Source organism: Ahaetulla prasina, chromosome 1, assembly GCF_028640845.1.
Source record: "Ahaetulla prasina isolate Xishuangbanna chromosome 1, ASM2864084v1, whole genome shotgun sequence".
In the NCBI taxonomy this organism is placed as follows: domain Eukaryota; kingdom Metazoa; phylum Chordata; class Lepidosauria; order Squamata; family Colubridae; genus Ahaetulla; species Ahaetulla prasina.
In genome coordinates this window covers 8,229,942-8,247,351 of record NC_080539.1, presented here as the reverse complement: position 1 = coordinate 8,247,351, position 17,410 = coordinate 8,229,942, and the positions used below count along the sequence as shown (strand labels likewise).

Genomic DNA, 17,410 nt, shown 5'->3' with positions numbered 1-17,410 from the left:
CCGGGATGCCTTATGCACAGTCACTCATGCTTTGGTCACTTCCCGTTTGGATTATTGCAATGCTCTCTACATGGGGCTGCCCTTGAAGTGCACCCGGAGGCTGCAGCTAGTCCAGAATGCAGCTGCGTGGGTAATAGTGGGAGCAACTTGTTGCTCCCATGTAACACCAATCCTGCACAGTTTGCACTGGCTTCCTGTGGTCTTTCGGGTGCGCTTTAAGATTTTGGTTATCACCTTTAAAGCGCTCCATGGCTTAGGGCCCGGGTACTTACGGGACCGCCTGCTGTTACCCCATGCCTCCCACCGACCCGTACGCTCACACAGAGAGGGCCTTCTCAGGGTGCCGTCCGCCAGACAATGTCGGCTGGCGGCCCCCAGGGGTAGGGCCTTCTCTGTTGGAGCTCCTATGCTTTGGAACGAACTTCCCCCTGGGTCACGTCAAGTGCCTGATCTTCGGACTTTTCGCTGTGAGCTGAAAATGCACCTATTTATTCAAGCGGGACTGGTTTAGAAGTTTTACTAATTTTAACTGGGGTTATTTATATTTTAGTATTTTAAATCATTTTAAATTCTGGCCATTTTGTAATATGTTTTGTTTTAGTTTTGTTTTAAAGTGTATATTGTTGATTTTTTTTATTTGGCTGTACACCGCCCTGAGTCCTTCGGGAGAAGGGCAGTATAAAAATCGAATAAAATAGATAAATAATAAATAACTAATTAACTAATTAACTAATTAACTAACTAGTTAAGACCAGAGGACTTTCACATTGGCATATTGACTTCTTGCCCTAATAGTTTTTTTTTTAAATTAACTGTGTTAAAGATATATAATTCCAGCAGTAAAAACTAATACAGGCAGTCCTCAACTTAAAACCATTCATTGTACTGTGACTGAAGTTACACGGCACTGAAAAAAGTGACTTATGACCGTTTTTTACTATTGCAACCGTTGCAGTATCCCCATGGTCACGTGACCAGAATCCAGATGCTTGACAGCTGACTCACATTTGTGACGGTGGGCAGGATCCCCTCGGTCCCATTTGCGACCTTCTGACAAGCAAAGTCATGGGGAAGCCCAATTCACTTAACAAACTGTGTTACTAACTTACCAACTGCAGTGATTCGCTTAACAGTTGTGTCAAGGAAGGTTGTAAAATGGGGGCAAAGTTCACTTAACAAATGTTTTGTTTACCCCACTGAAATGTGGGGCTCAGTTGTGGTCATAAGTCGAGGACTTCTGTGCAAACTTTTAAAAAGAAAGTGCAGAAGATACGTGAGATAAAATGAGAGAGAGAAAAGAAAAGTAAGAATATACAGTAGTAAAGAAAAAGTGACTGCTCGCTTTTATCTCAACAAATATAACGTTAGCAAGATCACTTTGTCTTAAAACATAACAAGTTATCTCTCATATCTCATCTATAAACCCATAAAGCACCATCTGTCAGTGTTGTGTCTTGTCCGCTCTCACCGCAGCCGGGGTCTGCTTATCTGCTCCCGAACACGGAGGAATGTATGCCTCCCGGCCCCAGTTCTGGCTCCATGCCCAGACAAGCTGCAGAGGAGGGGGCACCTCCCGGTCCCAGCCCTGGCTCCATGCCCAAGCAGGCTGCAGAGGAGGGAGCATCCCCCGGCCCCAGCCCTGGCTCCATGCCCAGGCAAACGGAGCAGCTAGACCCCTCCCCCTCCTCCACAGCATGTGAGCCTGAGGAAAGTTTACTTCCAACAACAGCTGATTGGAGTGACCCTCGCATCAGAAGATTGGATAGGCGGAGGCAACAGAAGGAAGGGAGGGGCAGGCCTTAATGAGTGCTGAGTCATGGAGCCACACCCCATGGCCTATATAAAGGATCTGCTTTCTGGCAGTCTCTGAGTCAGGCAAAGTCGAACTTATCTTGCTGAAGTCACTTTCTGGTCTCCTGCCTGCTCTGAGGACTTTGCTAGGACTTTGGGCAGAGCTGCAGAGGCAAGCCTGATTCGGATTTCCCTGACCCGGCCGTCAGCGGAGGAGTGGGACACGACAGTCAGTTTTGGAAGGCAATTATTTTTTTTGCTTAACTGCCACATATTTTAGCTGGGGAAGTTGGGAGGGGGTTGTTGTTGGAGCGGTAGAAAGTTAGTCATAACAACATTCCGTATTCAAGGACTTTGGCCTGCGTCTGATGTAGACTGCCCCAAGACTGTATCCAATTGAGTGTGAAGAGTTGATTGGACAATGTGATGAACTTGTGGGTTTGGGGCAGGGCTGTGAACTGTCAACTGGGTGTGGAAAACCTGGAAGCTTTCAGTTTCGGGTTTTCCCAGCTGTGCCAACATGATATCTCTAATAAATTTGAACCCTGATACCATCATTTCAGTCAATACAGCCCAAAACTGAAGAAGTTTGCCAGTTTGGTCTAGCAGTTAAGGCACCATGTTGGAACATGGAAGACTGTGAATTCTAGTTCTGCTTTAAGGTTGAATGCCTGCTGGGTGACTTTGGGCCAATCCACCAGGAGATGGAGAGTTCTAGGCCCACTTTAGGCATGAAAGTAAGCTGGTTGACTTTGAGCCAATCACCAAGAGTTCCAGTCCCACCTTAAGCATGAAAGCTGGCTGGGTGATTTTGGACTAATCGCTCACCCTCAGCCCAATCTACCTCACAGGATTGTTGTGGGATAAATAGGAGGAGGGAGGTGTGCTGGATATGTTCCCCACCTTCAATTATTTGTAAAATAATAATAATAATGGTGGGATATAAATAAAAAAAATTAAAATTAAAATAATTAAATGTTTCTTCCCTTTCTCCTCTTCCTCCTACATTAGAGGTAGTCAACCTTTTTATACCGCCCACTTTTGTATCTCTGTTAGTAGTAACATTTTCTAACCGCCCACCGGTTCCATAGTAATGCGCTGTGTATTGTCGTCTGCGCATGCCTCTCGCGCATCGCGAGAGATTGGAGGGGGCGCCGGCTACCAGCTCTGCTTGTTTGTTACAGCTGGGAGAAATGCGCTAGCTGTTCTGGGACGAGGCCCTTTTGTTTGCCGGTCGCACTATAGCGCCATTTAGTGTCACTTATGTAATGTGAACTAAACTTATGCGCAGGCGATACAAATACTATATTTTTAGAAATTTAAATTGTCACGGGGAATTTTATGAAAACCTAATGAAAATGTTTTTAAATAATGCTATGAAAATTTTTTAAAAAGTCAATTAAATTAAAAAAAAGGAAAGTGCTTCAGTATCGGACAAAATCTCTATTGCCCACCATGAAAGCTGGAACGCCCACTAGTGGGCGGTAGGGACCAGGTTGACTACCACTGTCCTACATAAAGACCATTTTCGTTTTTCTGGCATTTTCCAAGATGAAATTTGACCGTTTCTTTTAAGATAAGCATCCAAATCTCGTCGCTTGAGAAAGTTGGACTCTGAATGGGACAATCAGTTGTGGGCTTGACTAAATCTTGAAAAGCCACCAGTGGGGTTTAGTCACAAACCAATGTCTTGTTTAATGAAGAGAAGGACTAGGGGTGACATGATAGCATCTCAGGAGCTGCCACAAAGAAGAGAGAGTCAAACTATTCTCCAAAGGACCTGAAGGCAGGACAAGAAGCAATGCGTGGAAACTAACCCAAGGAGAAAAGAACTTAGAACTAAGGAAAACAGTTCCTGAAAATGGCAACAATTAATCAGTGGAACTACTTGCCTGCAGAAGTTGTGGGTGCTCCAACACTAGAGGTTTTCAAGAAGAGATTGGAGAGTCATTTGTCAGAAACGAATCTCCTGCCTGAGCAGGACTAGAAGACCTCTGGGTTCTCTTCCAACTCTGTCATTCTGTCAATAAGGGCCGTGGTGGCTCAGGCTGTAAGAAGCCTGTTATTAAAAAAACAAGCTGCCTGCAATTACTGCAGGTTCTAGTCCCACCAGGTCCAAGGTTGACTCAGCCTTCCATCCTTTATAAGGTAGGTAAAATGAGGACCCAGATTGTTGGGGGGGCAATAAGTTGACTTTGTAAATATACAAATATAATGAGACTATTGCCTTACACACTGTAAGCCGCCCTGAGTCTTCGGAGAAGGGCGGGATATAAATGTAAACAAACAAACAAACAAACAAAAAAAAGCATTATGGCAATGGTGCCTAGATGTTCCAGAGATCAAATTTACCGCATCTTTAGCCAAAGATGCATTCAGCAGCTACCCACAAGGGTCTAGACTCTTGAGTGACCGCTGGCACTTGGCTTTTGACACGCGGAAGGATATTTTCCAACCGTGACTTCACATCGCATAAATCAGCAGGTCTAGTGACAGTCGATGACAGATGATTGGACATGACGTCTCAAAAACATTGCATGCTGAACTGGCAGATGGGACTTTTTCCCACCCAGTTTCCCACCCGGGATGGCAGCTTCGTTGAATAATTAATTGTAGCTGTTCGTTTAACTATCTCATACGCGTAGCAACAGGAAAATAAGTGAAAAAGAATTCACAGTCACCCCACGTCCTTTCGTTTTGAGCAAAAGAGGTTCAAAAGATCTTGCTTGAAGATGTCGTCTAATTTCAATTATTACATCTGACGGGTGGAATTTTCATACAATTTAAAGCAAAGAAACCAGGGTGTAAAATATCGTCTGTCCTCCATCCACAAACATTTCTGTTTTTGTTTTGTTTACTTTTTTTCTCTCTTCTGGAGTGCTTTGTAGCAGCCGCAAAATTTGAAAACGAAGGGGGAAAATAATAAAAGCTATTGAAAACTAATCAAAGAGAGAAGCAACCTGGAATTAAGGAGAAACTTCCCAACAGTGAGGACAATTAACCAGTGGAACAGCTTGCCACCAGATGTTGTGGGTGCTCCATCACTGGAGGTTTTTAAGAAGAGTCAGACAGTCACTTGTATGAAATGGTATAAGGTCTCCTGCTTGAGCAGGGGGTTGGACTAGAAGACCTCCAAGGTCCCTTCCAGCATCCTATCCTATCCTATCCTATCCTATCCTATCCTATCCTATCCTATCCTATCCTATCCTATCCTATCCTATTCTATTGTATTCTCAATAAATATTCTATTCTATTCTATTCTATTCTATTCTATTCTATTCTATTCTATTCTATTCTATTCTCTCTTCTCTTCTTCTCTACTCTACTCTTATTTCTATTATTTTCCATTCCATTCCTCTATTCTATTCTATTCTATTCTATTCTATTCTATTCTATTCTATTCTCTCCTCTCTTCTTCTCTACTCTACTCTTATTTCTATTATTTTCCATTCCATTCCATTCCTCTATTCCTATTCTATTCTATTCCATTCCATTCCATTCCATTCCATTCCATTCCATTCTTATTCTCATTCTCATTCTCATTCTTATTCTTATTCTTATTCTATGTATTATGTAGAAGAACACACAGCTCATTAGCAGAGCTTTTTATACAAACCTGTGTATGTCCTTTGCCCTTTTGTAGTGTTGAATCCAATGTTTCTTTCGCTCCTTGGCACTTCTTCAAGAATTCAGTGCTGGATATGGCTGAGATACAGGTAGTCCTTGACTTACATCCATTCGTTTAGCGACCGTTCGAAGTTAGAATGGAAAAAAGTGACCTGGGACCATTTTTCTCACTTATGACCATTGCCTCATCCCCATGGTCGCATGAACAAAATCCAGATGCTTGGCAACTGGCTCATATTTACGACAGTTGGAGTGTCCTGGGGTCACGTGATCGCCCTTTGCGTCCTTCCGACCAGCAAAGTCAAGGGGGGGAAGCCAGATTCCCTTAATGACTTTGTGATTCACTTAGCAACTGCAGAGATTCGCTTAACAACCTTAACACAAAAACGGTCGTCAAATCGGACATATTTTATTTATTTAATTATTTTATTTTGTCACAACAGTATACACAAACATAATATGTAAGCAAAAGTATGCAACAACTATATTAATTTGGTATAATGAAAGGGAACAATAGGACAGGAACGGTAGGCACTTTTGTGCTCTTATGTACGCCCCTTATAGTCCTCTTAGGAATGGGGTGAGGTCAATAGTAGACAGATTTTGGTTGAAGTTTTTGGGATTTTGAGAAGAGACCACAGAGTCAGGTAGTGCGTTCCAAGCGTTAACAACTCTGTTACAGAAGTCATATTTTCTGCAATCAAGATTGAAGCGGTTAACATTAAGTTTGAATCTATTGTTTGCTCTTGTAATATTGCGATTGAAGCTGAAGTAGTCTTTAACAGGAAGGACATTGCAATAGATGATTCTGTGTGTTAAACATAGGTCTTGTCGGAGTCGGCGGAGTTCTAAGTTTTCTAATCCCAGGATTTCTGTGTGTTAAACATAGGTCTTGTCGGAGTCGGCGGAGTTCTAAGTTTTCTAATCCCAGGATTTCAAGTCTGGTGGTATAGGTATTTTGTTGTTTTCAGAGGAGTGGAGAACTCTTCTTGTAAAATATTTCTGGACACGTTCAATTGTATTAATGTCAGAGATTAATGGTATGGGTTCCAGACAGGCGAGCTGTATTCAAGAATAGGTCTAGCAAATGTTTTGTATGCTCTGGTTAGTAGTGTAGAGTTTTTGGAAAAGAAGCTGCGTAAAATTAGGTTTACAACTCTTAGAGCCTTTTTTGCTATGTAGTTGCAGTGGGCTTTGGCACTTAGATCATTTGATATGAAAACTCCAAGGTCTTTAACAGGATGGGGGTCATCTGTAAGGTAATGTCCATCAAGCTTGTACTTAGTGTTAGGGTTCTTTTTTCCAAAATGTAAGACTGAGTATTTGCTGGTTGAGATTTGGAGTTGCCAAGTTTTAGACCAATCGGATACAAAGTCAAGGTCTTTTTGAAGGGTAGAAATATTGTTGGTGGTGTTAAATAGTTTGACATCGTCAGCAAAGAGAACACAATAACTTGAGATAAGGTCACAGAGATCATTTATGTATAGTATGAAGAGCGCTGGTCCAAGAATGCTGCCTTGGGGAACGCCACTTTTGACAGGAACAGGATTTGATAGAGCATTGCCAATTTTGACCCCTTGTTGTCTGTTTGACAGGAAGGCATTTATCCAATTGTGAAGAGGTCCTGAAATGCTATAGGATTTTAGTTTGAGGAGAAGTTTATCATGTACTACTGAGTCAAAAGCTTTGCAGAAGTCTATGTAGATTGCATCTATTGCTTTGCCTTGATGATGATGATGATGATGATGATGATTAGTAACCTCTTTGCTTAGCAGCGGAAATTCCACTCCTAAATTTGGGGCTCAGTTTTGGTCATAAAGCGAGGACAGCTTGTACCAAGAAATTTGTAGTCTCCCTTGAGTTGAGTACAATCTTAGGATGCTTGAGAACCAAAGTCCTACCTTTGAGCTTTATCAAAAAAGTTAAAGCATTCATAAATGAAGGCAAAGGAGACGTGGTGGCTCAGGGGCTAGGACTTCGAGCTTGTCGATCGAAAGGTCGGCAGCTCGGCGGTTCGAATCCCTAATGCTGCCGTGTAACGGGGTGAGCTCCCGTTACTTGTCCCAGCTTCTGCCAACCTAGCAGTTTCAAAAGCGCGTAAAAATGCAAGTAGAAAAAATAGGGACCACCTTTGGTGGGAAGATAACAGCGTTCCGTGCGCCTTTGGCGTTGAGTCATGCCGGCCACATGACCACGGAGACGTCTTCAGACAGCGCTGGCTCTTCGGCTTTGAAACGGAGATGAGCACCGACCCCTAGAGTTGGCAATGACTAGCACGTATGTGCGAGGGGAACCTTTACTTTACCTTTAAATGAAGGCAAGATGTCAATCAAAGGAGCCAAAACTGCAGTTATTGTTTGACAAATAGATCAGTTCTGGGAACTTTTGTAGATGAATCCAGACACTCTGGCTCCAGTTCGTCCTTTGGTTATCTTGCTTTGGGATTTCTTTTCACGGAAAACGGGTTAAAAATGGAGAAGGCCTTAGATCAGAAAGGGAAAGGAGCATGTGCAAAACAAAAATCTACAGGTAGTCCTTGACTTATGACCACAATTGAGCCCCAAAATTTATGTTATTAGGTGAGAAACTTTTTTTTTAATAGAAAAATTTTATTGGTTTTAAAAACAAACAAAAACAATGGACCTTGCTCCACGTTTCTGGTTTCTAACATTTACGTCAAGTTCAAGTTACTATATCATATATTCCTCAGTCTATATACAAATTTACATATCTCCTAATTCCTTATATATCAAGTATATACTATATTACTACTACCCCTACAACTATATAATATTTAATAAATCTATTATACCCTCACAAGTACAATATACGTTGATATATACATTTCCAGACATTCATTATCTCTTGTTTTTGGCATTCTCCCTCCTATCAAGCCAGTCGTAGAATTTACTCCAGACCTCATAGGACCTTGATTCGCTTTTGTCTTTGAGTTCTAAAGTAAATCTGTCCATCTCTGCACACTTGTAAATTTTGCTTATTACTTCTTTCTCTGAGGATATTTCTTTAAACTTCCATTTTTGAGCAAATGCTAATCTTGCCGCGGTTAATATATGCAATGTTAAGTAGGTAGCATTTTTATCGTATTTGCCATCCATCATGCCCAATAAGAAAAATTTGGTTTGACCTCTATTTTGACCGTTAACATCTCTTCTAACCAGCTTCTTATTTGCTGCCAGAATTTTTTTTGCTTTTTGGCACTCTCACCACATGTGATCGTATGGTCCTAACTCGATTTCACATTTCCAACAAATTGGAGACTATTTTTTTTTACTAATTTTTGCCAACCTCGTGGGTGGGAAGTGCCACCTGTAAAAACATTTTGTCCAAGTTTTCTTTGTAAGAGGCCGCCAATATGATTTTGATATTTTTTCTCCACAAATTTTGCCAGTTATCCAAATCAATACTGTACCCAAAAAACATCTACCCCAAATTATCCTGGTCGGTGAGAAACTTGTTAAGTGAGCTCTGCCCCTATGTTACGACTTTTCTTTCTACGTTTGTTAAGCGAACTGCTGCAGGTGTTAAGTTAGTAACGTGGATTTATCAGAAGTTGGCAAAAAGGGGATCATGTGACCCCGGGACACTATAACCGTCATAAATACGAGTCAGTTGCCAGGCATCTGTGAATTTTGATCCCAGGACCATGGGGATGCTGTGACAGTCATAAGTGTGAAAAATGGTCATAAATCACTTTTTTTCAGTGCAGTTGCCACTCCGAACAGTCACTAAATGACTTGGCGTAAGTCAAAGGCTACCAGTATAGATAGTCCTCCACTTACGACCGTAATTGAGGCCAGAATTTCTGCTGCTAAGCAAGACAGTTCTTTTTTTTAAAATAATTTTTATTAAACTTTTAACTTTTAAAAACAAAATAAAGAAAAATACAATAAAAAACAAAAACACATTAAAAACACATAACAGACATAACATTACATCATATATTATTTTACAGCTTGCCATATCAACATAAATATATATTCTCTGTTCTTATTCCATCGTTCCTCTACATGCTTATCTTTACATTGGTCTTTATTTACCAATCCGTCCTTATCCGGTTAACACAATTCAGTGGTTTACCCTTCCTGATTTTAACTTAATTAGGTTAACATTCCAATTTATTATTTTGATTTCTTTTTTCTAACCAATCATATAATTTATTCCACACTTTGTAGTATTCCGACTCTTGCCTTTCCTTAATTTCTAGCGTCATCTTGTCCATTTCTGCACACTGTAAAATTTTTCGGATTATTACTTCCTCTCCTGGAACATTGTTTTGTTTCCATCCATATGGAAGACAGTTCTTAAGTGAGTCTGTCCATAATTTATTTATTTATTTTTATTTATTTATTTTGTCACAACAGTATACGTAGGTATCATACAAAAAGATTATATAGTATATAAACACATATATGAGTAAATATAAGGAGGTATAAGCATATATATAGGAAGAAGAAAAGAAAAACAATAGGACAGGAACGGTAGGCACGTTTGTGCGCTTATGCACGCCCCTTATGGTCCTCTTAAGGAATGGGGTGAGGTCAATAGTAGAAAGTTTTTGGTTAAAGCTTTTAGGATTATGGGAAGAGACCACAGACTCAGGTAAAGTATTCCAAGCACGGATGATTCTGTTACAGAAGTCATATTTTCTGCAATCTAGATTAAAGCGGTTGACATTAAGTTTAAATCTATTGGTTGCTCTAGTATTATTGCAATTAAAGCTGAAGTAGTCTTTAACAGGAAGGACATTACAATAGATGATTCTATGAGTTAAACTTAGGTCTTGTCGAAGGCGACGGAGTTCCAAGTTTTCTAAGCCGAGGATTTCAAGTCTGGTGGGATAAGGTATTTTGTTGTTTTCAGAGGAGTGGAGAATTCTTCTTGTAAAATATTTCTGGACACGTTCAATTGTATTGATGTCAGAGATGTGGTGAGGGTTCCAAACAGGCGAGCTGTATTCTAGAATTGGTCTAGCAAATGTTTTATATGCTCTGGTTAGTAGTGTGGGGGGCCTTAGTAGTTAGTTAGTAGGGGGCCTCTGTGGCTCAGACTGGTAAGACAGTCTGTTATTAACAGCAGCTGCTTGCAATTACTGCAGGTTCAAGCCCCACCAGGCCCAAGGTTGACTCAGCCTTCCATCCTTTATAAGGTAGGTAAAATGAGGATCCAGATTGTTGGGGGGCAATAAGTTGATTTTATATATAATATACAAATGGATGAAGACTATTGCTTAACACAATGTAAGCCGCCCTGAGTCTTCGGAGAAGGGCGGGATATAAATGCAAATAAAAAAATAAAATAAAAAAGTGTAGTGTTTTTGGAAAAGAAGCTACGCAAGATTAGGTTTACAAGATTGGGTTTAGTTCGGCAACTTTAAGTTGCCAAACTAAAGGTGTTACAAAGGGCTCTTCCTTCACAAATACTGTGAAGGACTGTCAATTTTGGTTGACATGAAGAACTATCTCAAAAGGGTTAGGTAGAGAATTTAACCGGCAGTGGAAAAAAAACCCAGGTTACAGATAGTCCTCGACTTACAATCACAATTGTCCCCCAAATTTCTATTGATAAGTGAGACAGTTGTAAAAGGTGTTCTATGACCTTTACTCCCACTGTTGTTAAGTGAATCGCCGCAGTTTTTTAAGTTAGTATCACGATTGTTACGTGAATCTGGCTTCCCCGTTGACTTTGCTTGTCAGAAGGTCGCAAAGATCACATGACCCCGGGACACTGCGACCGTCATAAATAGGAATCGGTTGCCACGCGGCTGAATTTTGATCACGTGACCATGGAGATGCTGCAATGGCTGTGTGAAAAAATGGTCATAATTTGCATTTTTCAGTGCTGTTGCAGCTTTGAATGGTCACTAAACGAGCAGTTGTAAGTCAAGGACTACCTGTATTTGGATCTCAATCAGGGGTGAAATGCTCCCGGTTTGCAGATCGCCTGATCCGGTAGTGATGGCGGCAGCTGGTTCGGAGAACCAATAGCAAAAATCCCTCCCCCCCACATGCCCAGCTGAGCCGTGTAATCATCAGAGGTTTTGTTTTTTTTTTACTTTCAAAAGCATTTTTTCTTTGACTGAAAAATGCTTTTAAAAGTAAAAAAAAATGCCTCTGATGATAGTGCGGCTCAGCTGGGATTATCAGAGGCTTTTAAAAGCATTTTTTTACAACCTCTTCGGCTGAAAAGGTTGCAGAAAAAATGATTTTAAAAGGCTCTGACGATCCCAGCTGTGCTGCACGATCATCAGAGGCTTTTTAAAAAAACTTTTAAAAGTATTTAAAAGTATTTTTTTTGGCCGAAACCTCTGATGATTGCGCGGCTCAGCTGGGCATTGGGGGACAGTGATTTTTGCTACTGGTTGTCCAAACAACCTGCCGCCATCACTACCGGATCGGGCGATCTGGTCTGAACCGGGAGCATCTCACTCCTGCTCTGCACGGCCTGTTTTTGGCCAGCAGAGTGCTGCAGGAGACCAAAAATGGACCGCAGGGAGCCATGCGTGGCCCGTTTTGGCCGGCAGAGGCACCGCGGGCCAGTCCTTTGATATTTCCAGCCCAGCCCCGCTGGCCAGATTTAAGCATCCCACGGACGGGATCCAGCCCACAGGCCTTGAGTGTGACACCCCTGCTCTAAAATGATGCAAATGACCAGGCGTATAAATCCTTCCATTCCCCCACCATCGAAGTCAGAACTGAAGAAGCTTCTTGGATGAGAAGCGAAACGTCTTCAAAGAGGGGTCTGTGTGGCTCAGACTGCTAAGACAGTCTGTTATTAACAGCAGCTGCTTGCAATTACTGCAGGTTCAAGTCCCACCAGGCCCAAGGTTGACTCAGGTTGACTCAGCCTTCCATCCTTTATAAGGTAGGTAAAATGAGGACCCAGATTGTTGGGGGCAATAACTTGACTTTGTATATAATATACAAATGGATGAAGACTATTGCTTAACGCAGTGTAAGCCGCCCTGAGTCTTCGGAGAAGGGCGGGATATAAATGCAACAAAACAAAACAAAACAAAAAACCAGAAAGTCCAGTTGCCCCTTTGAAAAAAAAGCCTCTTTGGGGTAATTCTTAATTGTTGGAACGGTTTCTAGCGTGGGATAAGTCGGTTGCACAGAAGGTAGATGTCATTTCATTCGGGGGGAGAAAAAACCCCACCTTTTCCACATCAGCGTTGGCAGGCTCGCCGTATTAGCTGTGGAATCTTTTGGTGTGCAAAACATTTCATTTTTCATTACCGATGCCGCTGTTCACCTTTTCCATTATTTAGAAGCTTTCTTGAAAAATTGATGCCGTGTTCGTACCTTGAGACATCCCGCAGGTCGTTGTGTTGATTTATGGTGCAGGAAACACCGTTTCGTGTCTTGGTCTCCTGCTGGCAACTGGTACTTCATCGCGGTCCCTAAAGGAAAATCGTTCCCGTGAAATCGCTCGCGTTCCTTCAAAGTTGAGTGATGCATACTCTTCTCTTCAGAATTGGCGATGAATTATTCAGTATCGAGGGTGTTGGTGTGTGCACGATGATCACCGTCATCCGGTTTGTAAATACGGTGTGCCGCCCTGCTCCTGGACCGGGTTTAATTATAGAATGCAAATGGGGCATGTGATGTTTGAAGAAAAAAAAAGGTACTTTACTTGGGAATCATTACGGACTGTACAGTAATTGAGACTAAATTGATTTTAAATCTAATAACAGCGGCAAAATTACTGATAGGACAGTATTGGAAGAAAAAAGAAGTACCCACAATAGAAGAATGGATATTGAAAGTTGCCAATTTGGCTGAGATGGCAAAAATCTCAGCCTTTTTGAAAGACAATACGCAAGAAAGATCCTTAAACGAATGGAAAAAATGGATTGACTATATTCAAAACAGATATCAGATGAAGAGATATCAGACTGCCTTTGAATGATTAGGATGTATTATTTCTGATTGCATTGGGGGAGGTTAGGATTCGATGAGAAATGCAGGAGTATAACTGAGTTAGGAGGGAAAATTTTTTAGTATATGTTTGTTTTATTTTTAACTATATCTTGTGTTTGTTCCGGGAAGTCGGGGGGGGGGGGGCTTTGAAGGGGGGAGGGGGGAAAGTGGGGGGGGAGCTTTTTTTTTGTAAAAACTTTTTCAATTAAAAAAAAAAGGTATAGGAGATCCTGAGATGGTTATTTTTTTCAATAGAAAAAAACTTCCACGTCTCACAATACTTTACAACACAGTATCAACAGTAGAAACCTTCAAATTTCTAAGTTCTATCATATCACGAGATCTAAAATGGACAGTTAACATCAAAAACATCATCAAAAAAGGACAACAAAGACTGTTCTTTCTGCACCAACTCAGAAAGCTCAAACTGCCCAAGGAGTTACTGATCCAGTTCTACAGAGGAATTATTGAAAGTCTGTCATTTGCACCTCTAGAACTGTCTGGTTTGGTTCTGCAACCCAACAAGAAAGACACAGACTTCAGAGGATAATTAGAACTGCAGAAAAAACAATTGCTACCAACCTGCCTTCCACTGAAGACCTATATACTGCACGAATCAAGAAGAGGGCCGTGAAAATATTTACAGATCCCTCACATCCTGGATATAAACTGTTTCAACTCCTACCATCAAAACAACGCTATAGAGCATTGCACACCAGAACAACTAGACACAAGAACAGTTTTTCCCCGAAGGCCATCACTCTGCTAAACAAATAATTCCCTCAACAATGTTAAACTATTTACTAAATCTAGACTACTATTAATCTTCTCATCGTTTTCATCACCAATCTCTTTCCACTTATGACTGTATGACTGTAACTTTTTGTTGCTATCATTAAGGGTTAAATTGCAACCTATGACCATCGTTTGTGTTGTAAATGTTGTACCTTTGATGAAGGTATTTTTTTTTCTTTTTCTTTTCTTTTATGTTCACTGAGAACATATGCACCAAAACAAATTCCTTGTGTGTCCAATCACACTTGGCCAATAAAATTCAATTCAATTCAATTCAATTCTATTCTATTCTATTCTATTCTATTCTATTCTATTCTATTCTATTCTATTCTATTCTATTCTATTCTATTCTAGAAGAGAATATTTGTAGCTCAGGATTGACTTGTGGGGTCTTTTTGCACAGAAAAGAAAATGTCAGGAGCCACAAAACTCTTCCCAGGCCTGACTATTTCTTGAGCGGCCACAAAACTAACATATGTAGTTGAATTAAACGTTCTGTTTTCTTCTGAAACTTAACTTTTCTTGGATTTATTCATGGTTGGCCTACCGGGGGTTGAAAAGCTCAATGAATTGTTTTCCAACAGGTGTTGCACATTGGCGATTGCGATGCATATTTTGAGTGACAGGGAGCCACAGCAGAGGTGTGAAAGAGCCATATGCGGCTCCAGAGCTGCAGGTTGCTGACCCCTTTCTTAGCCCACGCAATCATTGTTACTTTTACCTGTTCTCAGGATGGGATCTTGAATAGGTTTCTTCCCCTGAACTGTCCCTGGGCATACATCCAAAATTGAGTTAGCCAAGAACTCAACAAAGGCATTTGGGGTGATACAGGCTCTGGAAATGTTTGAAAAGTGGCCGTTTTGGATGCACAAAACCAGTTTAATGGTTCATTGGCAATATCCCCTGCCTTTCAAGGCTATCCAATGAATGGATGGGCAACCTTTAACGGTTGCCAGGTAGTAAGTGAAAATAAGATTGGACCGTGCTAATTCCTTTCCTTACGCTATGTCGTAACATATCAATGGAGCAATAAGGGGGGGGAAAAATCACGCTGCCAAGAAGTACATTTGCTTACGATAAAAATCAAGATTCCTTGTTTTTCTTCCTTTCCTGTGAATAAACAGCATATTGGCTCATGTGGAATATTTATTCCTTCCAATGAAAAATTAATAGCGGCATCTCAACTTGTGTTCCGTGGAAGTCACGATTGGAAAAGGAGCAGCATGCTGTCTTTTTTTTTTTTTTTTTGGGAAAGCCGCACTAATATGAAATTATTAATTTAGTCAGCCCAGTTAGAAAGTGGACTTAAGGGGTGCTTTTTCCTCAAATGGGTGTCTGGTAAATGTGGGTTGGATCTGGATTTAGTCATAACAGCGTGGATTTACAGATCCCTCACATCCTGGACATAAACCGTTTCAACTCCTACCCTCAAAACGACGCTATGGAGCCCTGCACAACAGAACAACTAGACACAAGAACAGTTTTTTCCGGAAGGCCATCACTCTGCTAAACAAATAATTCCCTCAACACTGTCAAACTATTTACTAAATCTGCACTACTATTCTCATCGTTCCCATCACCAATCTCTTTCCACTTATGACTATATGACTATAACTGCTGGCAATCCTTATGATTTATATTGATATATTGACCATAAATTGTGTTGTAAATGTTGTACCTTGATGAATGTATCTTTTCTTTTATGTACACTGAGAGCATCTGCACCAAGACAAATTCCTTGTGTGTCCAATCACACTTGGCCAATAAAAAATTCTATTCTATTCTATATATTGATATAGGTAGGTAACTGTATAAGATTTATAAATATATTGAAATTCGTGGGATCTACGCATCCAATCCACTGCATGTATAGAGTTTATTAGAATTTAGTAACCATGCTCCCACTTGTTTTATGTGCTGTATATAAGAGGCAGTTTGGTCTAGTGGTTAAGACACCAGGCTACAAAGTGAGTGACTGTCAGCTCTAGGCATGAAAGCCAGTAGAGTGACCAGGAGACAGGAAGAATGGAATGGAATTAAGAGAAGAAAAGAGTTGGAAGGGACCTTGGAGGTCTTCTAGTCCAACCCCCTGCTCAGGCAGGAAACCCTATACCATTTCGAGTTCTAGTTCCACCTTAGGTATGGAATCCGGCTGGGTGATCTTGGATCAGGAGATAGGGAGAAGAGAAGAGAAGAGAAGAGAAGAGAAGAGAAGAGAAGAGAATAAGGAATAGAAGAGAAGAGTAGACTAGAATAGCAATAAGAATAGAATAGGAGAGGAGAGGAGAGGAGAAGAGAAGAGTTGAATTGGAGGTCTTCTAGTCCAGGGGTCTCCAACCTTGGTCCCTTTAAGACTTGTAGACTTCAACTCGCAGAGTTCCTCAGCCAGCTTTAAAGGAACCAAGGTTGGAGACCCCTGTTCTAGTCCAAATCTCTGCTCAGGCAAGAAACCCTATACCATTTCGAGTTCTAGTTCCACCTTAGGTATGAAATCCAGCTGGGTGACCTTGGGCCAGGAGACAGGGAGAAGGGAAGGGAAGGGAAGAAGAGAAGAGAAGAGTTGGAAGGGACCTTGGAGGTCTTCTAGTCCAACCACCTGCCTCAGGCAGGAAACCCTACACCATTTCGAGTTCTAGTTCCGCCTTAGCCATGAAAGCCGGCGGGGTCTCCTGGGGCCAGTCACCAAGAGACAGTGGTTGTTTTTTTTATTATTTGCATTTATATCCCTCCCTTCTCCGAAGACTCAGGGCGGCTTACACTATGTTAGCAATAGTCTTCATCCTATTTGTATATTTATATACAAAGTCAACTTATTGCCCCCAACAATCTGGGTCCTCATTTTACCTACCTTATAAAGGATGGAAGGCTGAGTCAACCTTGGGCCTGGTGGGACTTGAACCTGCAGTAATTGCAAGCAGCTGTGTTAATAACAGACTGTCTTAGCAGCCTGAGCCACAGAGGGTTCTACTTCTGCCTTAGGCATGAAAGCCGACTGGCTGATCTTGCATGCAGTTGCTTTCTCTCTGCCCAACCCACTGTCCATTGTTTCTTGTCCTGCCCTCTGGTGCTTTGGAGAATAATTTGACCCCCTCTTCTTTGTGGCAGCCCCTCAAATACTGAAATCCTGCTATCATGCCCCCCCCTAATTCTCCTTTTCTTTAGGTTAGCCAAACCCAAATCCTGCAGCCCTTCTTCATATGTTTTAGTCTCCAGGCCTTTGATCATCTTAGATGCTCTTCTTAGTTGAACTTTTTCCA

At 41.3% G+C, this 17,410-nt stretch overlaps 1 protein-coding gene across 3 annotated transcripts in view; it reads left to right on the top strand.

The window, feature by feature from the left end:
* Positions 1-17,410, top strand: part of BRIP1 (BRCA1 interacting helicase 1) — a 161,515-nt gene that overhangs the window by 94,615 nt on the left and 49,490 nt on the right. The window lies entirely within an intron of this gene.